Below are 19,788 nucleotides of genomic sequence, written 5' to 3' on the forward strand. Positions count from 1 at the left end.
TCTGGAAACTTTAGAACATAGAATAAAAACTTTAGAGAATGTAAAGAAACTTTAGAACATGTAAGTAAAGTTTAGAACATGTAAATAAATTGAAATTAAAGCATTAAAAAGAGTTAAAATTACCTGAATGAGTAACAGAGCAAGAAGGAGAATTATGCTCAACATCATCTAAATCTATGAATATGCAAAAACCTAATTTCAAAACACACAATTTAGCAAAAAGAAACCTGAAATTAAAATAGAATAAAATTGAAGCAAATAGAAAAACTCAAGCAAGTTGATGAAATTAAGGGGAAAACTCAAGCAAATTCACAAAAAAAATTTAAAAAAATCTGGAAAAAAAATCGATAATTAAAAAAACAAATTGAAAATAAAAACGAAGAAATCTAAAGATGTAAACTCTAAATTGATGAAAGTACGAGGAAAAAAAACAAAAAATTCGCAAATAATAATAATAATAATAATAATAATAATAATAATAATAATAATAAATTCGCATCTAAAAATCGCAAAAAAAAAAAAAAAAAAAAAAAAACCGCTTGAAAATCTGGAAAAAAAAATCGTAAATATCAAAGAATAAAATGAAATCAGAATTTTTAAGAATTGATAAGCTTACCAAAGTATGAATTCGTTGATGAAGATGATAAAATTTGGGTATTCTAGATTTTTGAGGAAAGAGAAGATGCTGAGGAGAGAGAAGGAATAGCCTTTTAGTAGTAGGTTATTTGGTTAAAAGGTGAAAAAAAAATTATAAACAATTACGAAAATGCCATTACTAAAGGATCTTTTTAGATGGTTAGATCAAAACTAATAAACGGCTGAGATTGGTTCTTATATAAGATTGGGTTCTTACATGAGTCTTCCTTTATATATATATATAGAAGATGATGACATCATCACTGTCCACGTGTCATTCTCTTAATAAAAATTTTCCCGTCTAAATGCAATGATGATGTCATCTTTTTTATTTTGTGTAGTGTTATCCTATTTAACATTTTTGAAATTTAAATATTGGAAGCTTCTATCTTACAACTAAAACCTATCAATTTATCTTAGGTACTACAAAATGAGTCTTTTCTCGACGCTTTTAGCCTCGACGCTTAGGCAAGGGCGTCAGGTGGTAATTTAATGTGCTTGTTTTCTCGACGCCTAGATTGATTTTCGACATAAATAAGCGTTGAGAACAACACGTGCAGGGCTTGTGAGTTTAATTGGCTCTACCCATGATTTCGAAATTTCGGAAATAATAAAACCGCCTATAGTACTAAACTTGAAAACCCTTTTGACTTCTTTGAGCTGTCACATCTTATATAACCCTAACTATTCATCTCTCCTTCATCTTACGAAATTCTGCAAAGTGATTAAGAAAATCATGGATTTCAATGTCAGATCTTCAATTCGTTCCCTTTGCACCGCTCATCAATAATTTTGCTTGCCTAATTTTCTCTTCCTGCCAGCCTTCAATGGTGTTTAATTTCGTCTTCTCGCTGCCGATAAAATTGAGGTATATCCTTTCATTTTGGGCTCCATTTTTTTTTCGAATCGAGTCCTATAGCTTGTTTATAGAGTTTATTTTACAATAATCTCACGAAAATTTGGTCTGAAATGGGTTTGATTCATGAGCAATTGATATTTTAGGGTTTGTTTATACATATTATTGAGTTCGATTTTGTGCTACTGTTCAAATAAAATTCTAGAAAAATCCGAAAGAAATAAAGGTATTTTCTTCAAAATCCGAAAGAAATAAAGGTATTTTCTTCAAATTTATTTAAGATTTTGTTTCAATTGTATTATTGTTATGGCTATTTGTTTTGAATTCTTGATTTGTAGGGGTTTTAGCTAAATTATATGAAAGGAGACCCTAATTTCGATCAGATCTAATCCTTTATGTTGAAATTCCAATTTCAATAAGCTCCTGATTCAATTTTCCTCTTAGGTTTGCACTCTGTTCCTCATGATGGTTTTATTTAATTATCATGTTTCTTTTGGGATATTATTATTTATTAATTCAATTTGCGATATTAACCCTAGATTGTGTGTAATAACTTGCGATTTATATATAAATTCTTGAATATTCTTAGTGATTAGATTTTTAAATAGAATAGTTGCAATTGCTTAAGCTGATGATATTTTTTATGTTTTTTGGACTTAGAATAAATGAAGTAGTATGGTATCATTGCAGAAAAAATACTTCACTTAGAACAAAAACATTCCAATAATCCACTAAGTTGCAATTTATGCTACATAAACTTTTTAATATTCTCTTTGTAACAATTAAAATGCATAAATCAATTTCAAGATTTCTGTTCTACTAGTTCTTGTTGCTTGAGCAATGTCTTTTCTCATCTTGAATTGCCTTTTCTTTTGTTCAAGTCACAGAGGGTTGAATTGTATAAGTCTAAGGTATATATTTATGTATATTGTCAACCATAAGTTTTTGGTTTACATAATCTGCAACTAAGCAAACCATGCCTCTAAGGATCCATTGCTAGCAGTTGTTACGAAGTATGATTTAGTGGTTAAATTCATGTTGGATATGTACTCTAGATATTTCTTTTGTTAAGTAATAGTTTGTGGTGCAAGGTAAGAGTGGAGAATTCTATATATAGATAGCAGTTGCTAGTTGCTACAAAGTACTCCTCTATCTCTAATTGTATTTTCTCAGGTATTTATCCTAACAGTTTTAAAAGGAATCACTCATCGTCTTGCTGGTGGTATGATTTTCTTATTATTGTATAGTACTTAATGGGTGCAAGCTCTCTATTTCATGAAGTTGAATATGTCTTCCTTATCATTTACATGAAGCCTTGATGTGTCTAGTATCATGGTGACCTTAGAATGATTTCCGTTTTGTCTACATGTGTTTGTGTTGTCTAAGAATTAAGAAAAAGTAGCTTCAGCATTGTCATTTTTTTTTTCTATCTTTAGCTGACCATGGTCTATTATCCATATTCTATCTCTCTTGTGTTTCGTATCTTGTCGTGTGCTTGAACCGTGATATATAGCATATAATTTGTAGTCATCAGATTGTGCTATAACTATTTTATAGATGTACATGTTATCATTTTGGCTCTCTCTAGCTCTTTATTTCCCTTGTATTTTATCTTCTGAATATGCTATTTGTATACTTAAGATTTTATGACTCAATTTGAGCTAGATCAGTGGGAAATAGAAACGAATTGTGTGGTATATGAATGAAATATCCTATGTATTGTCCTGGGAATGCTTCTCTACCAATCTATACATTTTTTTCATTGGTAATTCTCAAAATCCCTCGTTTCTTCGAAACACCAATAGCATCAAAATTATAACAAAGTTGTTGTTACTGTAGGATGTTGACCACACTGTTGTCGCTCCACCTTGCTATTGTTGCTGCTCAATAATGTTGTTGTGCTATTGCTATTTTCTATTTGCTAGTTGTTGCTGCTTACTGCTGTTTAGCCTTCTTATTTCCTTGTTGTTTGCCTGTTTTGGGTTTCATCATCACAATATTATGCTATTGGCCTATGCACGTAACCTTACCAGCTCTATTTCATCATAACAAGCTAACATTAATTCACTAGTAAGGGAGTAATTAACATTACAACATCTGCTTGCCATTGAATGTCATATATGTATATGTATAGACTTGAACCAAGAGCAAAGATTGAGGCAGCTTTAGATATTGTGAGCCACTCTGATAATGTTCATAGAATAGATCAGCAATATAATGAGATTTGGGGATTCATTTATTACATAAGAAATAGCTCTTGAGTTTTTAAGGGAGAATGAATACTTTACCTAAAGAGCCTGAATCCAACCAAATGGTTTTGTCTTGTTTTTTCTCAGCACTTACTAGCTAACATGTCAACTTCTAATCTGTTTCCCTTTGTTTAGCTATCATGTCAGCTTCCAACATGTCAGCTAACTTGTCTTCAGAGGGAAGTCATTAATGTTTCTTTCTTGGCAGTTTGATCTTTTTAAAATAAAATGCACATATGGTTTTCAATTAATTACTGATTATGCTGTTATGATGTGAATGATTAGCATTTTCAAGTCCTATAAGTTCATCTTTGTGCACATGTTATTTGATAGTATCCTATCTCGATAGATGATTAGGATTCTCTTCTTATATTTCTTCCGGCACTAGTATAATTACTAAGCAAAAATGTGAACTTTACTTAAAATGTTGAGTGCTTTTTCTGTGTTCTGATAATAAGTGTTGAAAGCACAAGTAGCATGAGCAAATACATTATCAGGCTCATAGCAAGGCTCGCCTGCAATAAAGGGGAACAATCCTCTTGTCAGCTCCATCTCTTGTAGTACAGTTAGTCTGGTTTGTTGTATCATTAGACAAAACAGACCCAGACTCAGTGAGACGCAAGATATAGACTGGCTTCCCATTTGCATTAAATAATCCCCAATTCTTTTCTGAGGTGGCCCCATCCTTTGGCATCCCCCTTAGACTGCCAGCCTGATGTTTGTGTAATGCTTGTGTGTGTATGTGTGTGTGTGTGTGTGTGTAAGACTGCTGTTATACGATTGTTGTTATAAGACTACCAGCCTGATGTTTATAAGATTGTTGCTGTAAGTGTTGGCATTCTCAAAGACGTTTATGTAATGCTTGTGTGTGTGTGTGAAATTCAAAATGCTTGTGAGTGTGTGAAATTCAGAGCTTATGTGTGTGTGTGTGTATAAGCCTATATTGTGTAATGTACTAATTTATACTTTGTTTTTTTTTTTTTTTTTTTTGAAGATTGGAAAAGGCAATGTAGGTGCAACAAGATAATAGGCCGGGACACTTGAGCATCAAAACAAGCGACTAAATCGTCTATAACGCCATCATCTATATGTTTTGGTTTTTAGTCTTATTTATATTAGTGATGTATTATTTAGGGACAAGCTACTATAATATGCGACTTTTTATTATTATTATTTTTATTAATTGTGTTGATGTTTTCTTTTATAAATTTGGTAATTATCTACGCACTCTTATTATTGTTGATTAATTATTGTTTTTTAAAATCTGATTTAGTTATATAGAATATTTGTTTATTTTAATTTTAATGTTATTAATTTAATGTATGATAAATTTAAATAACTATAATGTATATATGATGGTAATAATTTAATAAAAGGAAAAAAAAGCTTAAAAAAAGTTCTAGACGCTTTTTAATGTCTACATATTTTTCACATTTTTGCATTTCAAGAGTTTCTCGCCATACCATAGGCTGACACGAATAAACGCAAGACAACAAAAAGCGTCGCTAAATTTGAGTATGTGGACATGTAAAAGCGTCGCTAAAAAACTACACAAATTTGGGATAATGCGCGAAATAAGTATTTTCCGACACTTCGTATATTAGTTTGGACACATAAAAGCGTCGATATTCTCGACGCTTTTTTGTATCCCTCAAAATTCTCGACTCACGTATTCTCGACGCTTATTAGCAGCGTCGAGAAATATTTTTCCGACGCTTTTTAGCGTCGAAAAAAGGCCTAAAAAGCGTCCAAAAAACATGCTTTTTGTAGTAGCGAAATTGAAACAGTTTTTTAATAACACACTAATAAATAATCTCCTACATTGAAATTTGAATTAGACGACGTCGAACAGATACTATAATCATAATTTTGATGAAAATAAAAGATTTTAAATTACAAAATGTACGTAATTCTTATTTATGTTCATGTATAATAGCGATTTATTATTAAAATGTACAAATTAAAAATAGGTTTTATATAAACTGTGCATCGCACGGGTTCTAACCTAGTATATATATATAATCAAGATCACGTGAGAACCTAGGTCTATAATAGGAACTGAGAACTCATTTGGACCGTTGATCACGCTTAATCTAACGGCTAACATTCCACCCGCTTCATTAATGGCAAATTAGTAAATTTTACGATATGAATGACTACCTTTATGAGCAACTCCAATGACAAGCTAATTTTACAATTAGCTTGCCATGCCACATAAGCTTTTAAGCTAATTATCATGTTAGAGCAACTCCAACAGTGTAAAATTAGGACTAGCTTGCAATTTATGAAACTAATAAATAATTAGCTTAACCATTGGAATTGCATTACCAAATTAGCTGGGCAAACCTATTCGCTTAGCTAAGCTAATTAGCTTAGCAAATTGTGAGAATTAAAAAAAATTAAATAAATAAAAAAAATTATTGAAAATTAGCTTAACCATTGTGGGATTAATAAGCTACAAGGTAGATTAGCTTTGCAATCCTAGGTGGCATGGCAAGCTAATTTCACAATTAGCTTACCATTGGAGTTGCTCTTAGCTACTTTTTGCTCCAATGGCTAGCTATGAGCTTGTAGTAATTGTTGGATAAAAATACATAAAAAGAGCTTGATTGGTGCAATGAGCATCTTATTTTGGCAAGTTTAATTCTCAAGCAAATTAGCTTGGCTAAGCTAAGCTAATTGAGTTTTCTAGCTCCAATAGTCAAACTAGTAGCTAGGGAATTATTGAAATTGCAAGCAAGTCCCTAACTACAACCATTGGAGTTGCTCTAATAATCTTCTTTTTTATTTCTCTCCCTTCCTCACACGTACTTTCTTTCTCTTATACCAATTCTCTCTTCTCTCTTCTGCGATTCTTTTATGTTCTTCTACAATCAAATTCTTAAAAAAAAAAAAAAATCGATCTTTGTTGCTATTATATCCATTTTTGGACAAGTTATATATTTTGATTTTAATTTCTTTGTTCTTTTTATTCCAACAATTATGATTTTTGTTTTTGAGCTTTGATTTATTCAATTTTTTTAAAAATTAGGGTTTTTGCTATTTTTAATCAAGCGAAAACGATAAACTTTTTGATTAGATTGTTGAAGAATCATGTTGAATGATGAGAGACGGGAGAAAGAGTTGGATCTTCTGGTTAGCCGACTGATTTGATTTCGGAGCTTTAGCTCCTGGTCAATAATTTAAATTGAGGTAATTGTTTTTAGATTGATTTTATACCAAATTGAGGTTTAAATTTGTTCGATTGTGGAAGAATGATTAATCTTTGGATTTAATTTAACAATATCTGAAATTTGTTTGTGATTTGTTTGATTTCATCAGTTTTGTATTTGATAATTTGATAGATATGAATGTTGCACTTGCAATTCTGCAATAATGTAGGATGTGATTGCTGTTATTGGGGTTTTTTTGCAGGAATTTTAGTTTAGTTCTTCATGGGATCTGATTAAACTTCAATTGCGTAAGATCTTTTTCCTATTTTAATTTTTTTTGTTTGTCTATATCATAGCTTCATATGCTATTGTTGTTGTTTTAGTTGTGCCTCACTCTAATGGGTAGTATTGTACAACAATTCCAACTTTGGTTGATTAATGGAATTGATCGATAAAAAGAGATAGTACTTAATTCTGGTGGGAAATTAGGGAATGAAGAATGTATGGAATTGGGTGCCGACCATATCTATTGTCTATTTCATTGTTCATATCATTTATTTTTTGGATGATTAATGCTACACACTTTTTTGTGCCAACCTATAGAGTTGTTGCTTGTTTGATCCTTGATTACTTAGATTGATGACATTTTTAGATTGTTCATGTCATTTCACACCATATATTGTCTATTCATGTCATTTCACGAGATCTTTTTGGTGGTTTAGTATGATACTATGATATGTGATTATTTGTTTGATGTTAGAGGTTCAATATTATTTGTTTTTTTTAAAAAAAATATGCATGTTAGTTTGAAATTACATGATATTAAGATTATTATTTTAAGGTGTGTATATTAGGAAAGTCTAATGCATCCTTTAAGTCTTACAAGGACTTTAACATCTCTTTCTAACCATACAAAAGCATATTTCAGTTCAGATGTTCTGATGTGCAAGGTATCATACATAGACCATAATATGGTTGATCTATACATGACATATTTTGAGATGTTGTTGTTTTTTTTTAAGAATTTTATTTTACTTTTGTTTACTTTTAAGTACTTTTAATTCCTTCTGTCAAAATTATCAAATGTGTTTACTTACTATTCTTACTATATAATAGCCTACTAGCTCAATCGGTAGAGCATTGTGTAATTGCACAAAAGATGTAGGTTCGAGTCCCACATAGGTTATTTATTATATAATTATTATTTTTTATTTACTCTACATTTGAACTTTTTTTATTTACTTATAGAATATTTCAATTTACTTTTTATTATTTTTTATTTACTTTTGACATACGATGCATAATCATTGAGATCACCTATCTGTCGAGAAAAATTGAGCGTGTCAATGGATTCTTATCCAACTACAAAAAAGTCAGATTATTAGTATAGTTGCTCATCTCCCAAGGAATAGAAATTGTTAGTGAATTTTCAAACTGACTGATGAAGTTGTTGTAACAACACTAGTTCCCCGATTCAACAGGAATCCGCCACCCTAACAAATTGTTAACTGATAATTAAAGCACAACCAATGCTGAACATTTAGAAATCTGAATCATAATACTACCTGTCAGAGTATTCCGCTAGACCCCTACAGAAGTAAGCTATTCATCATCCTAAGCCATCCTAACTGAGGAGGAATTGCACCAGTCATCTAATTCATATGCAAATATAAATTCGTATATACACCTTTGAGATACATCTACTTTTTAGTAAACATTATTTAATTTTGAGTAAATATTAATTACTTTTGAGTCAATATTATTTAACCACTCTAATGATATTTTGATTCACTTTTTAACTCTTTTTATTTACTTTTAACCCATTATGATTTACTTTTGAGTTAATATGTGATATGTGGAATAAGGATGTCAAAATAATGGAAAGTTTCTCCTTGATCAACAGTGTGACATTGTTGATCATTTGCGTTGTGTGAAAATAAAATTATTTACTTTTTACATTAATTTATTAAATTTTAATGTGAAAACCTTCACTTTAACCTCAACTCATATATTACTCTCTTAGTTGATTTACATTAGAGATATTTGGAGGTAGAAATAGAGATGAGGTCCTCAGCCAATCTAGAAATAAGATGACAACCCCAAAGTTTTTCGATATAATGATATATAGAGGCCTTCAAACCCAATTAATCATTTGTAAATCTTAGAGCTAATTTGTTTTACTTTTTACTTATTTTAATTTACTTTTGAGGTTTTTTTTTATAACTTTAAATGCTTTGTATTTACTTTTAGAGGTAACCTATGTAGGAATCGAACCTACACCTCTATGCATCCGCATAGTGCTCTACCACTTGAGCTAATAGGTTTACTTTTTTTTTTTTTTTTTTTTTTACAAACCAAACATGCAAATTTGATTAAGGAAGACTTGAAATGTCAAGAACACCCGAAAAACCATCAGTACTTACATGGTTGAGTCTTCTAACAGTGGTTGTGGCTTCATAGGCGGCTTATTGTCACGTTGTAGTATTTGCTCTAGGAGGTCCTCGGTCCTGTTCTCTTCCTTCGACTACAAACAGTAAATATGATTGAGAAAAGAGATCATGGTAAGCCAGTTGAGGCTACAGCAGTAGCTAATTGCAAATCTAAAAAAGTTGTGATTGAAAAATTAGTTACTCTTAACTGTAAAGTATAATGTGGCAAGTCTGAGGTGTCTGATTCACATAATCATAATCAAGTAGAAGACTTTTTGATGCTGCAAGAATTTCCACAACGTCTTCTTCCTCTTCTTCAGGTAATATAATTTAGGAATGACACAGTCGTTAGGTGATCAAAGCGAAGCTGGAATTCCACGAGCTCCTTCAGAAAACATACTATAGTTGTCTCAAATCAATAGCTTGAAACAGAATTGTGTTACTACTAACAGTAACACCATGGTCAATGTGACTTTGGAAATTATTAATGTTACTATGGGAAATATTCTACGGAGGAACAATACTGATGAAATACACCTTCAGAGTTGACTGAGTAAATTGGATCCTTAGGAAATGACAAGTATAAGCAGGATAAATATGAGAGAGCTTTGGTGTCGTATGATCAGGCCGTAGCAATTGATTCTAGTGTAGCCAACTAGCCACCTATCGAAGCAATAAAAGTGTTGTCTTGATAGCCCTTGGCAGGCTCCTAGAGGTATTTTTTTAGTGTAGAGAAGCTATAAAAATTGATCCTTTTATCAATTACAAATCTGCCCTGCAACCTACATCAAGTAGCCAACAGAACATCACCTGTAGTGTCACGAATAAAACCCTCTAGAAGCCTAGACCAATTGAAATATCCTCAAAGTAGGCTGCATTGGTATTCAACTTGTACACCCTAAGTTTAATTAGGAGGTTTCAAGCAATGCGTAGCAGCTATAGGAGCATAAAACATGCGATACACAAAATATTAAAAAATTCCAAACGTATTGCAACAAAATCCAGTCTAAATTGCACAGAAAAAGCAGCAAATAATTATGTAAAATCAACATAATAAAATAGTTTTACGGGACCTTCAATTCCCACACTAGCTTTCACGCCTCTAATTTTGCACTCCCTCTGATACAAGGGGAATACTAGTCAGGAGGTAGAGTTCCTAGCTTTTGTTAGCTAGATGCGAAATACAAGGGAAATTACCAGAAATCATATGAACGACTCAAATTATGTTGCAATAGTTAGACTTGTCAGGCAGCAGTCGGACAAGAAGCATACCAGCTTAGGTGTAAAACAATAAACTAAAGGATTAATCTACTTTAAGAGTGATTTAGCCTACTTTTAAAGATATCTAGTAGTTTACTTTTAAGGCTGAAAAATTACAGAGTACCTATGTACAATGGTATTCTATTCTGTGCAGATTAAGGTTCACTTAAATCACGGTTATAAAAATCTGATGCATCATCTATTTAGAGTGGAAAATTACTTTTGGAGTATTTTGATTTACTTTTAAGTATTTTGTATCTACCTTAGGACTTCCTCCAACCTAGCTATGTTGGATTTACTTGCTTACTGTAATACAATTAAGAAAAAGTCAATATTCCAGATTCATTATATAAGAAAATTGCCAAGAATCTAACAATTTCAGCATGTTCATATTGTATGAAAATTTAATTCTCTAAGCCAAATTGATTTAATTTTACTAGTTTACATTACAATAGATTGAAGCAAGCAATTTTGAATAATCATCAACACTAACAAAATTCATACTATAGAAAATTCTTATCGCACATTATCATTTACTAAAAAATACTGTAAAAAAAATAACTAAAATTACAATTAAAAAAAAAAAAAACACACACACACACACACATATTTGAAGCCAAAAAATTGTACAAAAAATCTATTAATAATTTGCTCGCACAATTTAGCACAAATTTGAGATCCAAACTATCAGGTTAATTAAAATAAATACTCACAAAAGTTCATTTGCATCGAGTTGTAGGTATAATAACTTCTGAATTTTAGCTAAAATCGTTCTTTGAAATCAATGGATTTCGAAAAAAATTCAAACTCTAAATTCTAATAAAAAAATTTAAAAAATCAAGAAAAATTCAAACGAGATACTTGTTTAGACATCGATTCTATAATGTTTTCCAGTTTGTGGAGGAGAGAAATAGTGCTTAAAGATTAATGGTGGTGATCCATTTTTAGAGGAGAGAGAGAGCTTGAGGAGAGAGAAAATGGCGAATGAGAGAGAAAATACTTAAGCGCGCTCCAGTTTAGATCTTGGCCGTTCATTTAATGAGTGTTTTTTGTTAGATTTGACGGTCCCCAATTCCCCTTAAGTTCCTAGTTTCTATTATAAGATTGGTTCTCATTATAACTTGGTATATATATATATATAGGGGGAGGCTCTCGTGAGAATTTTTCTTATGTGAGAATTTTTCTTGTGTGAGAACACTCTTTATGTTCTAATTTAGTACTCACATGTTCTAAACCATAAATTAGTGAAGTTTGATATTATAAATTTTAAATAACTTGTTCCAAAATTTTAACTTATATGTTCTAAATTTTAAAATGTGTGTTCTAAGATTTTTAATTATATGTTCCAGATTTTAAAGCGTATATTTTTTTACTCGTATGTTCTAAATTTTTAACTCACACTTTCTATATTCTATATTTGTTTGTTCTAAATTTTTAATCATATGTTCATAATCTTAAATCAGATGTTCTAAATTTTACTTATATGTTTAAAATTTCATAAAGCAGATTTTATAAATTTTTAATCACTTGTTCTAATTCTTAAATCAAATGTTCTAAACATATTACTCACATAGATGTTCTAAATTATTACTCAAATGTTCTAAATTTTAATTTCAGACACATGTTCTAAACTTTTACTCGTATGTTCTAAATTTTTACTCACATGTTCTAAATTTAAAATCAGTTCTCATATAAGTATGAATTCTCACATATGAACCTATTCTCACCGGATCCCTCCCCTACACACACACACACACACACACACACACACACACACACACACACACACACACACACACACACACACACACACACACACATATATATATATATAGTATTCAGATGTGAGAACCTAGGTCTATAATAGGAACTAGGAACTCATCAAAGCCACTGATTCATTTGATTTGACGGATGAGATGATGTCTGCCTTTTTGCTAGAGTAATGGCATTTTCGTAAATCTATTGAATACTATCCAGAGATTTTTTTTTTTTGCTCTCTCTTTCGTCTGTATACTTTCTCTCTCTTGCTATGAATTCTCTCTATGGCGATTTTTTTTTTCCTTCGATCTTCGCTCCGTATTCTTTGATTTGGGTAAATTTAATTTCTTAGTTGGTTGTTGCCGATGATCAAATGTAAGTTGTTTGATTTTTTCGTTGATTTAATTCCATTTTAAATCATGTTTTTTGTGATTTTTATTACAAAATTATGGGTTATGATTGAATATTTTGTGAGTTTAATTGATATATTAGGTCTTTTCAAATTATATGTTTGTGTGTTCGAATTTTAATTGTTTTATTAAAGTTTTTTCAATTTTTTATGAAAATATTGATTTCAATATCTGATTTGATAGTGAGGCTTAGGGAGTGGATAAATGCGGTTGGATTGGGTATCTAGTTTTGAGTTTTGTAATCGATTGGTGATTTATTGGAATTTATTTAATAGAATTGGAGTACTAACTAGTTAGGGTTCAGAGTGCAATTGAGTTAAATTGTAGTAGTTATTAATTTCTAACTACTCGATTGATTTGTATAAATTGGGGGTTTTTTTAATTTTAAGTTAAATCAAGGTAGAAGTTAACTATACTTCTGTGCTCACAAACAATCTTTAGCATTAGGTGCATTTAGTTCATAGTTGAATTCATCTTTTCTTTCATTTGTAATTGTTATGGGGTAATTTTGTACAATGGTTGACCGATAATGATAGTCAACGATTGATGCTACAAGACCGGGTCAAGATAGTTACGAGTGCTCCCTAGAATCAAGGAGAGACAATGGGTCAACAAGAATCAATCTTCAAGATTGTTACTATGTATCTACACCCTAGAACAAGTCCAATTTCATTAAAAGACCAAGTAAAGGAATCAACCACTACTCTACCAATTAAGAAAGCGGGTGAGAGAATCAAGGAACCACTATGCAACAACCACCCAAATATCTCTCCAACCTACTCTCGGAAGTTCTATAAATAGAAGAGTCTTCCTCCCATGAAAGGGGGTCACAACCTACGGATACTAGCCTCCCATGCAACTAAATACTAGCCTAAGTTATACGTTCTCCCCACTACCTACATACTACTCCTGCGAAATATATCCATATACATGAGCTTAGTCCACATATGAATTCCACTAAAACCCACATTACCTTAGTATCATTTGCAGCCTCATTTTCCATATGCCCTCGTTACTATCCTTATTATTTCCTAAACCACTTGTATAATCCACTTACCATCTACTATATTTTATACCCTTCATAATCTCCATACAAACATCTTTTTACCCACAAATGTGTCACATACCTCCTAGCCATATTACGAGATTGATACACTCCATTTACTTTGTATTTATCTACGTTGTATTTTATATGCACCAAACACGCGTTGTACTTGTAATTATTGGCTTTATGCCCGTATTATAGTGGATTGGTGGACTCATTGCCACCCGCGGTTTTTACCCACCTTCATTGGGGTTTTCCGCGTCACCATATCATGTCTCCTCCCTCTCCCTTTATCTTTCTGTCATTTACATTCCGCATTCCATATTCCTTATTTTAATTTAGTTGATTCGTAGCCCGTATCCCACATCAAATCCTACTTGACGAAATTTAGCATAAACAATTTGGCGCCCACCGTGGGGCTACAGCTAGATTGAAATATCAACCCTACAAAAGTTCCTTTCCAAACACATTCAAACACATTCCCATCATCAAGATATATCTAATCTCGTAAAGTGACTTTATAAGAACTATTGTTCGTGGTCTCGGCGACGAGAAGTGGTGATCGACGCAAACTTAACTCAATATGCTGCAACATAGATTATATCGTCATCAAAAAGTAAATATCACACTTAAAGGGAAGGACGCCGTGGAAACCATTGATTTAAGTCATGGGTCTCACAGGGTTTGTCGTCATTCACAATATTATTTTTTGTTTAACTAACATTATTTTTAGGCTATGTTGTCGCTAAATAAAACAGTATTAAAGTTTCGACGGAAGTCAATCCCGACGACGACAATCAGTTCCGACAAAAGCCAGTGTCGACGACGACATCAGTCAGCTCCGACGACAAAAGCCAGTTTCGACGATGACATCAGTCAGCTCCGACGATGACAGTCAGTTCCGACGACGACCTCATCTCCGACGACGACAGTCAGCTCTGACGACGACAGCCAGTGTCGACGACGACGTCAGTCAGTTTAGACGACACCAGTTAGTAACGTCGTCAACAGCCTAATATCATCAGTAAGTGACGACAACATTAAGACAAATGTAGCTTTAAACGACGATGCAAGTAAGCTTTTGCCTAAATGCAAAATTCAGATTTATTACTAAAGACTATTCGATTCTAAAAATAATTTCATTGACTTTTATTTATAACTCATGACATTAGCTTATGTAGCGCTTAGATTTTTATATTTTGTCATGACTAATTTATGTAGTACCAAGCGTATTTTTAGATAAAGTAAGGTTACAGGTGGAGATTTATAACGTTAATTGATTGTGACATCGGAGTATTGTCGTCGACAACAACAAGTTGACGGTAGCATTATATTTTGTGGCTAACTTCATTCCATATTGTTTGCATTTTTTCATGAAGTTGCCACAAGGGGGCAAGATAATATGATCTGATTATCAATCTAATGCTTTGATTAAATTTTGTTATTTGATCCCTGATGCTTCGATACATCACGCTTTGGTTATTATTATTATTATTTCTTAGTTTTTGACGTTGTGATCATTATACTTTGATTAACTGTGGATGCTTTGATAATGATTCATTCTTAACGTAATTATGAATGTTCAACGCTTTATCGAATACATATGGTGGATAATGTTATTTGTTATTATTTCATGAATAATTAACAAACGAGTTGGTATATATGAGAATGCTCTTGTAGATAATTCACCAATCTAGAATGTGACATCGGGGGCTAAACCTGATTTAATCTTCCCGAGTGATCCAACATTGCGGGCTCGATTTAAATGACATCAATTCTTATTAAGGTAACTTTCTATTATTTAAAATGTATGTCGAATTCCATCAATCTTGTCACAAATCGTGGTAGTCACCGACACTATTGAGGTACACCACATTATCGCTTTTAGTTTTTACATTTATATTGTCATGATCATGCTCTTTAATTTGTTGCCTAGCTTAAAGTATTTATTTCTATTTCCATTGATCATCTTCATTAACGTATTATTACTTTGATTTTATAATTAGCATCGTCATTGACATGATTCTACCGCCTTAAAGTTTTACTTGTTATGTCTATCATCTTTGTTGATGTAGTAATACACATAGTTAATTTATGTTTCGTTATTTGGCTTATTTATTTTTATTAATTGATTATCAGTAATTCTTGTGATGAAACATGTGGTTACATCTTGGTTTATGAATCAACGTCATATGCAATATCTAAATCTTTTTACGCATCGTTTACAATTCATATTTTCAATTTATTTATGACTTAATGCAAAAATTCGACATTAGTGTTTAGAGTGATGACGAACAGGTTACTCGACGCCAAGATTAAGCATAATGATTTCAATATTATGTATGAAAACATCATACACCTCAACGCCATGAAGATGATGACGTAAATAAAGATCATGACGACATGTGTGAATAGGGAACTTCAATGTCATGGCGATGACAACCAAGGGTCACACCAGCAAGTTGTAGCGACATTGACAAAAGATCGGAACATCAGATAATTATGATCAAGGGTCATGACGACACAAAAGTAAACTCTAACCCACTTAAATACATTTGATTTGATCATCTTGTATGTTCTTTATCACTATTTCTTTATGTTTCCTACATATCTATGATATATGCTATTCTTAGAAATAGTGATTATTTTAACAAAATATTTCAAATGCTTACGATAACTCACTAACTAAGTCGCCAAAAGAATATCCATTGCTTTATCCTATATTTTGCAGAATACAACGAACGACGGTGTCAAAGGAAAAAAGTTCATGACCAAAGCTCCAAACAACGGTTACTCACAAAGTCGTCAGTTACACTGACATCCCCAAAAGGGATGAGGAAAACTGCCGCTCAAAAGAACATCGTAGCAAACGAATCCTGGGAAAAATAGACCTTAGCGTCAGACGCCAAACGCCCGGTACCTGAACTACCAGTTTAATCCTCAGTGTTCAGCGTCAGACGCCAGGGCGCAAGGGGTATTGGCGCACAATGCAATGATGGCCATACAACGATAGTATAACTTTTTAAAAGTTATTCTTCAAAAGTACACCGAAAGGATTGGTTGTAACGATTGATCATATTGACAAACGAAACACTGCAAAATGAGCAAGTCCTAAAGTACATACAGTGTCTTAAGTCTACGAAGTGTCATAAGCATGTAGAGTATCGTTCATGTCCAATGTCGGCAGCTCTGGAACTACATTAGAGTTTACCCTCCGATACAAAGTCATGCAATGATTATATTTGCTCACAAGTCTTTGTTCTCAACGATGTTACAAAAGTTATCACATACGATAAAGATTTTGTACTTTAGACTTTTAAAGTGCAAGACAAAGCGATCAAATGTTATCTCCGTACAAAGAAAATGTTTGAAATGTTAATGGCCTTGACGCCTGAATTTATTATGACAAAAGCGCCACTTGGTTGTGACACCAAGTGTGAACACTAAATACATTCAACAAACTTAGCGTCGGACATCGCAACAAAGTTTTCCGATTGGCTTTAACGCCATAAAATGAGTTAACACATTCAGAAATCCCTTATTGATTGCATTCAAATTACATATGCGGCCTCGTCGCCAGATACCATGTTGAAAAGAGTTTTTGTCGCCTAAATGGACCGAGTTCGACACCATAGGTCATAACAAAGAGCTAACGTATCATCGTGGTTATTGCTATAATGACAACGATTCAATTGCTCTACCCTCGGATTGAGCGACCCTAAAGCAACATCACTATCACCAACAGGTTTAGTTTAATTTAATGTCTTTCATATTAATGAATTATTATATTATCCTCTAACGACATGTTGATGCAGGATCAAAAGTAATTATATTTATTGTCTTTCTATAATTATTATTCATATTTAAAGTAATTCTATCATCTAATTGTCCAAGTACTTAATCTATGTTACAACATTCAAGATTTGGCTTTATCGCCAATGTACACAGACATCGTCTCTTTCTTCAATGGTCTTAGCCCCCGAATCACCTATTTTGGCCTTGTAGCCAGTTCATTATTTGTTGACAATCTCCGACTAACGTCGTGACCATTATCACAACCAACGTTCAACATCGACAAAGTCTTTCGACGTCAACGACATCAAAATTCTGTCCGTCGACGATCAACTTTCGTCCGTCGACAATATTAGCCTCCGTCCGTCGATGACATCGGCTTCCGTCCGTCGACGATACCGTCTTCCATCCGTCGACGTCCGTCTTCCGTCCGTCGACGTCCGCCTTCCGTCCGTTGACAACATCAACTTCCTTCCGTCGACGACCATCTCTCATTCGTCGACGACATATGCTTCTGTCCGTCGACGACCATCTTTCGTCCGTCATCGGCGACACTTGCTTCCAAAGTTGACACTAGCTCTCGACTCGACGAACAACGTCCAACAATATCATCGACATCAACATGGCAGCAATTTCAGGTTACATATTAACAAAGTGCATCATTAGGAAAAGACAATGACGAAGGAATCAAGAGTTAGGACACAAGGATAATGACACAAATATCAAAATGAAGACGAAGTCAAAATTAAAGTAAATTTTCCTAGTTTTCGCCATGCTCCAACTAAGAAAATGGGGGCTATTGTTATGGGGTAATTTTGTACAATGGTTGACCGATAATGATAGTCAACGATTGATGCTACAAGACCGGGTCAAGATAGTTACGAGTGCTCCCTAAAATCAAGGAGAGACAATGGGTCAACAAGAATCAATCTTCAAGATTGTTACTATGTATCTACACCCTAGAACAAGTCCAATTTCATTAAAAGACCAAGTAAAGGAATCAACCACTACTCTACCAATTAAGAAAGCGGGTGAGAGAATCAAGGAACCACTATGCAACAGCCACCCAAATATCACTCCAACCTACTCTTGGAAGTTCTATAAATAGAAGAGTCTTCCTCCCATGAAAGGGGGTCACAACCTACAGATACTAGCCTCCCATGCAACTAAATACTAGCCTAAGTTATACGTTCTCCCCACTACCTACATACTACTCCTGCAAAATATATTCATATACATGAGCTTAGTCCACATATGAATTCCACTAAAACCCACATTACCTTAGTATCATTTGCAGCCTCATTTTCCATATGCCCTCGTAACTATCCTTATTATTTCCTAAACCACTTGTGTAATCCACTTACCATCTACTATATTTTATACCCTTCATAATCTCCATACAAACATCTTTTTACCCACAAATGTGTCACATACCTCCTAGCCATATTACGAGATTGATACACTCCATTTACTTTGTATTTATCTACGTTGTATTTTATATGCACCAAACACGCGTTGTACTTGTAATTATTGGCTTTATGCCCGTATTATAGTGGATTGGTGGACTCATTGCCACCCGCGGTTTTTACCCACTTTCATTGGGGTTTTCCGCGTCACCATATCATGTCTCCTCCCTCTCCCTTTATCTTTCTGTCATTTACATTCCGCATTCCATATTCCTTATTTTAATTTAGTTGATTCGTAGCCCGTATCCCACATCAAATCCTACTTGACGAAATTTAGCATAAACAGTAATGCATTTAGTTCATAGTTTAATTCATCTTTTCTTTCATTTATTATCTTATTTTTTGTTAGTAGTCAGTAGCTTATCTCATATCATTGTCTTAGATTACAAATTACAAATTACAATATAGTTAATATAATTCCAAGTTCCATGGGCTGTAATATATGACTAAAATAGATATAGGGTATCATAGTCTGGACAGGAGGTTTGACATGATACTTTAGGTCATTCTTTTCAAATTGGATTTTTTGCTAATTTGTGATAGCTTGGAGAATTACCTAGATGTTATTTAAATTCTATTTACTTTTGAGTTTGTCTTATTTACTTTTTTAGTTGATGGTAGTTGTTTACACACTTTCTTGGGTATTGTGTGAATGGTATGGCTATATGTGCTCAAGGAGCACGGGGCAAAGGGTGTGGTATTGTGTGTCAGTTGTTGTTGTACTGTTTGGGTGGG

General features: G+C 32.9%; 2 long non-coding RNA genes across 2 annotated transcripts; one reads left to right on the forward strand and one right to left on the reverse strand.

Moving 5' to 3' along the window:
* The first annotated feature begins 1,285 nt into the window (after window positions 1-1,285).
* On the forward strand, window positions 1,286-5,004 carry LOC145585125 (uncharacterized). Its single transcript, XR_014100568.1, has 2 exons — window positions 1,286-1,504; window positions 4,736-5,004. It is a non-coding gene; the product is annotated as an uncharacterized LOC145585125 (long non-coding RNA).
* A 4,240-nt stretch (window positions 5,005-9,244) lies between these two features.
* Window positions 9,245-11,511, reverse strand: LOC145585131 (uncharacterized). Its single transcript, XR_014100570.1, has 3 exons — window positions 11,444-11,511; window positions 9,532-9,707; window positions 9,245-9,417 (listed from the first exon to the last, which is right to left on the reverse strand). It is a non-coding gene; the product is annotated as an uncharacterized LOC145585131 (long non-coding RNA).
* Between the last annotated feature and the right edge of the window lie 8,277 nt (window positions 11,512-19,788).

The sequence above is a fragment of the Chenopodium album genome, chromosome 2 (assembly GCF_948465745.1).
Source record: "Chenopodium album chromosome 2, dcCheAlbu1.1, whole genome shotgun sequence".
Lineage (NCBI taxonomy): Eukaryota > Viridiplantae > Streptophyta > Magnoliopsida > Caryophyllales > Amaranthaceae > Chenopodium > Chenopodium album.